General features: G+C 32.5%; 1 long non-coding RNA gene across 1 annotated transcript in view; it reads right to left on the bottom strand.

Annotated features, from left to right (window-relative positions):
• The window catches only part of LOC124368481, a 50,251-nt gene extending 45,813 nt beyond the window's left edge, over positions 1 to 4,438 (bottom strand). The window contains exon 1 of the long non-coding RNA XR_006922949.1: positions 4,346 to 4,438. This is a non-coding gene — a long non-coding RNA (uncharacterized LOC124368481). The remainder of the gene's footprint in view (positions 1 to 4,345) is intronic.
• Between the last annotated feature and the right edge of the window lie 1,562 nt (positions 4,439 to 6,000).

Consider the following 6,000-nt stretch of genomic DNA (forward strand, 5'->3'; position numbering starts at 1 on the left):
GCACTGACTGGAAATCCTATTTCAGTGGCACGATACATTATTTTCACAGCAACCCAGCTTCAAGGTTGGAATACAAATGACTTAGCCGGCCGGCAACATTGGTCTCAAGATTCAATAGCATAAAATGGATTGTATTGAAATGGCAGATTTCCGTTCCTTATTTGGTACAATAAGGCAACTCATCGCATACAACGCTGAAAATGTATCATTTTACTTAACATTACGTGTTTAGATTTAATTAAAAATGGGCTCTTCTCAGTTTAAAGATTGAACCCAAAAAGTAAATTAAATATTACTATCTTAAGTACTTTAAAAATCAAACAAACTTTACTCACCAATAAAAGATCAATTGGGTAATAGTTAGTGCTATTTTGTGGTTCAGGTTGAGGATCAGTTGGGCTGGAAGTACTTTTTATTAAAATGATAGTATTATTTCTTTACAAATTGCTTGTTTAGAACAACGTGTTATTTTTCCAACAACTTTTAAAAAGTATTTTATAATTAAAATATTTCAATTTCAGTCAGTAACAAGTTAAAAAATAGTTAATTAACATTTACAAGTAAGATGTATACATATAATTTCATCAGAATTGTACACCATTTTCGTATTCACCATAGTTTAATTTATTTATTTTTACATATTGTTAAAATTGGATATTTTCGTGCAGTATCTGAAATCTGATGCGGTTGCAGACTTGACTCTTGACTTGACCGAAGTCATGTTCGTCTGAAGAGATCTAAAAACAGTCGGCGATGAAGAACGAATAAGTTCAAAAAGAAACCCCCGCATCTTTTCGACATCAGAGACAACCAGATTACAAAAATTAGTGCAATCTATGTGAAGAGTTATTTTAATTGTCTCATCAGGTGCACAATTGAGTGCACTACGATGACGATCCCAAAAACACGGTGGAGCAACCGAGCCACAGTGGAGCAACAGTGGAGACACACGGGTTTGTTTTGAGCTTCTTCGTTCTTCGTCTGTTTTGGATCCCTTCAGACGAACATGACTTCAGATTTCAGGAGTAAAGTCTGCAACAGCATCAGATTTCAGATGCTGCGCGTAAGAGGAAGGTGAACTGGAGCTAAACTGAACTATAGCATAAAATAAACCCTTCCCACCATATCCGCGTTATGTGAAGATATTTTCCTTCGAGACATGTCATTACCACGCTGAATGCGACACTTTTCTAATTCGAAATCGATAATCGAATATTGAAATAATATAATATCGTATTTTGCCTTAACATTTCCTTTAATTTTTAGAAAATAGAAAATTATAAATTAAAAATAGTTTTATGATATGTAAAAGTTACACGTACATACAAAACTTCGTCGGAACTGGTACTGCCGACGACACAGGCGCTACAAGAGTGAACTGACAGTCTTAGTCATACCATCATTTTTTTTAATAAATAATTTTTTCTAAAATTATTGTTTCTACCGAAATTCGATGTAAATTCTCTGCGCCACTTCAGTACCTACTTTTTAGCTGTGTATAAGTAAGTCAGGCAACTCATTCACTGCTATTGTTCAACGTATCAAGGATCCACCTGAAAGAATAGGATATTAAGTCGGATATCGGAGTTTCTGCATGTGTGATAGTAAATAATACTGTATATTCTGATTTTTATAAAATATTTTAATCCAAACTTGCTGTGAATTCAGGGGTGTCCCATAGACTTGCAACACCACCATTCTGTACTGGTCTCCCACTGAGTTGCGAAAGTTGCGAAGGAAGAGTGTTTTAAAACTCCCGGATGTAATGAAACACATTTTCGTTTGTGCATTAGCATGTTAATGTGTTAACTACATGTGTATATCAATAAAAGTGATATACCAAAGTGTAGTGAATGTCTGCTAATTCTGGAACGATCCAGCGAACATAATATATCGGCCTTTATGTACGCAGCTTCAACTGTTTAACCAGTAGATCAACAATTAAAACTTAATAGCAAAAGGGACTTATTGAGAAGTAAATTTAAGGACTCATATCTGTTTTTACTAACAAAATCAATTTGTTTGGTTCAAATTAAGATATATTACAACGGGTTTTAAACTGATTCCCAACTGTTTGTTAATGTAGTTTATAACAGTTCCATGAACTATTATAAACACAAATTTTAAATTAACGTATTAACTTGTCAGTTGACTTTGCAATCACACAATTTGTAATTCACATATAAGGAAAAAGTAAATATTAATATTTATATAATGTTTTAATTCACTAATTTATTATGCGGAAATGATATTTTTATACGAGCTTTCTTATTTGTTGTAGGCCCTACTATAAAAACGAAAATTAAATAAAAATAGTTTCACTTGTCCACTTTGTCAAGTTTAAATTATTGATTATATTACATATTATGATCGACAGGAGATTGCCTTGATGGCAAGCACTGTGTTATTTGTGTATTATTTCTGCAAGTTTACTGTCCCATCATTAACTTTGGAAAAATGCATTCTACTGAAAAAAATATAAAGTTTGATTCTGTTAAGTGCTTGCACAGCTCGGTTTTGAGCTAAGCAAAATGCACTTGATTTACAAATCACCCACCAGCTCTTGAAATGTACCGCGGTTTTGTGAAGAACCTACCTCTACAATTTAAACTTATACTTGTAATTTAAAAAATTATCCTGGATAAAATCGGTCAGAAGTTGAAGATTTCAAGTTGGCGGCGGTATATACCTGTTAAAATAATATTTTAATTTTAAAACATTTAATTAAAAAAACAAATGTATTAAAGGGTCTTTAAATTCAAACGTCTCGTTTTGGTTTCAAGATGGCGACTGTTTTGATCATATATCAAAGCATATTTTGGTTTTACCGCAGCTATGAGCTTTCTTAAAGCAAGGAATGCAAACTGAACATGTTCGTTCTATATTATATGAACGTGTCTGTCTCCAAAATGTGCTCAAAGACACCAATATTTTACCAATCAAACCCGTGTAATTTCGCGGCTGTAGCGCTTGGTGGCGTCTACATAAGAAACAGAAATGTCCACCTACCTCAGCGGAAGGTATATTTTCAGAATATGTCCATACAGATATTACACTGATTGAATTTCATACTTTGGCACGTTCTGTTTTGATTTTCTCCGAGTTTTATATGGTAAGGTATCAAATATAAACCACTTCTGCTACTTGAGGTTTGATAGTTTCAGTACTATTTCAGGTAACCTTAAAAATCCAAATTTATTATATAAATCACGTTGAAATACTCTTTACAAAAATAAAACGCTGACTGGATCTAAACATATCGAAATTTATAATATAGCAATTTTACAGTCATATACATTCCGTTGTTTTGATTCGTCATGTTTACTTTCGCGAGTACTGAATTGAGCCTTTCAAAATTTTAAAAATTTCTTAAAGTTATCCATCACACACAAGTATGTTCAGCTTGATTTAATAATACTTAGCTTTGCAATCATTATTTATGTTTAGTAAACAAAAAATATTGTAGTTACATACTTTGACCGTTTGCTATTAAAAACTCATTTTCAGTAAACTATTAAAAACTCACTACAATTTGGAAATTTCGAAATTACACAAAAATGTTCTCTAAAAAAATGTGCAGCAGCAATTTATATTCCAAAATAATTTATGTTGTGTCTAATCGTATTTGGTTTTAACTGGTGAATTCAGTAAAATTTAAACAATTTTTTCCTTGCTAACATTGTCATCTTACCGATATCTCACATCACGCCAACATAGTACATATCAAAATAGAAAACTATAAATTTATCTGTACAGAATCTAAATTAATCGAAAACATAGCGCTAGTATCCAATATTATTATTATAAAAACAATTATAATACTGTGATAAAATTCGAGTGGTAAATTTAAATTCTTAGAAACATTTAAAGTATAATACAGCGTGTTTGAGAAATATATTAGGCAATATGGGATTCGTCGTAATTAAGGTAGAAATGGCCGCCATTTTAATTTGTGTACTTACTGTCAAATCGATGCTGGAATGGAACTGTTGTAAGTGATCTTTATTCTAAAATGGATTTTTATGGATTTCTTCAACTTTTACATTTTTTGATTTTAGTTAAACTATGTGCGTTAATTTCACTAATTATTAATTCGCCTTAATGTAGTTCCTTTAATGCCGTTGGAGACTCACAGAGAGGGCAAACGTCACATTGTATCCACTCTGCGAGCGCAAAGGCCAGCTTAATTAGTTTTATAATGGAAACAAAATTAAGAACCACACCCAAGGAACGCCCCCAGCTACCCATACGTGCAGGCACGCACTCTGGCGGGGCCGCTCGCTCGCGCTCCTAGATCTAGGAGTCGGCTAGGAGTCGACAGTTACAGATAGGAGTCTGGACCTACCTGGGCACACGTAACCTCGTCTCACAGGACACATCCGGCGCCACGGATCACATACAGTACGTCCTCAACGGGCCCGGGAACGGTTTCAACTAGCTTCCAGGACAAAAATAGGGGACAAATTTTCCTAGGGACATTAGAGACATTAGGCCCCCACCCCGCACACTGCGCGCCTCTCCCCTGTAGTTTGGGTAATTTTCAGAAAAGCCAATTTTCTACATCTCGCTCTCTCTCTGCGACTCACTCCCTCCCATTATTTCTGTAATTCTAGTCTATTTGACGGCGGCCTGTTCACATGAGTGCTCGTCGATGCGCCAGTCCCCACCCACCCTCGCTTCGTCTACTGTTAGTCTAGTTTTTCATTTTTAAATTTGTCATGTACTTTTGGAAAATTATAAATTCAAGAGATATTTCATATACTATAGATATAAATAAAATATTTGCTCACTTTTGTGTTTCATTTAAACCATATCCGACCTATATGATACGCTAGTATTTACGTTATATAAATTTGATCTTTTATAATAATAAGGATAAGCAATGTATAAGGATTACGATCTAAACGTTTAAATCGTATGTCTCCATGTTTTACACTGAACTTGACATCATCTGTCTCAATAACAGATAGCAAAAGTTGTGTCATTGATCTTGTTCTAATTTATAAACTTAAGTTCTCAATTTTAAAATGTTCAAGTACTTGTACGATGGTCTGCAGTGGCAAATCAATTAATCGTTGTTATATTGTTCATTAATTATAAAATACAAAGAGATTACTAGTAAACTTGTAATTAACTTGTCAATTTAAATATGTATGTAACGGTACTATTTATTCCACCAAATATTTTGTATACTGCTGATATCTTAACCACAACTTAAATATACAGTATATATATATATATATATATATATATATATATATATCCTGCATACATTATGAATGTATTAGCCTATATTTACATTTTTTTAAACTCATTTTTATGTATTTTACTTTTTTATCGTATATAACAATTTAACACCTTTACAAAAATATTGAAGGACGCTTTGAAAGTTTAATTTACATAAATATAGCGCTTTCCACAAGATTTCATCAATTAGGGGTGATTATGTACAATGTAATGTAAATTTAATTTTTAGCTAAACTTTACTACACTCGGAACTACATATCTATCTCAAAGGCTGTAGCTAAAAAGTCTAATATTCTTGTAACTTACAATGGAATTTAAATTAACATACATGTAGATGTCTACGTCACGTACAGAAATGAACTGTAAAAAATGGAATAAAACTGTTTTTTTTTATTAAAATGTTCGCAGTACTGTTCATGAAAATCTTAGTGACAGAAGCTTTTCAGAAGCTTTTGATTAGTTTTCATTTATTTTTTATCACAAAAATGTAAAGCACAACATTTAAAACCGTATTTTACTGATTTCTTACTGTTATAACTGTAACAAAATAAATAAAATTGGGTTTTATTCTAGTGAACACATCTTTCATTCAATCTAATTTTTATAGATGAAGGATTATTATGACCTTACAGTGAAATAAGAACTGAAACACAATATGATTCTTTACCTGAAGAAGAGTGAAGTCTCGAAACGTTGTTTCTTTTTATTTATTGTTTTTTACACAGAAAAACGGCACGAGTCCGTACGATTAAT

This window comes from Homalodisca vitripennis, chromosome X (genome assembly GCF_021130785.1).
Source record: "Homalodisca vitripennis isolate AUS2020 chromosome X, UT_GWSS_2.1, whole genome shotgun sequence".
Lineage (NCBI taxonomy): Eukaryota > Metazoa > Arthropoda > Insecta > Hemiptera > Cicadellidae > Homalodisca > Homalodisca vitripennis.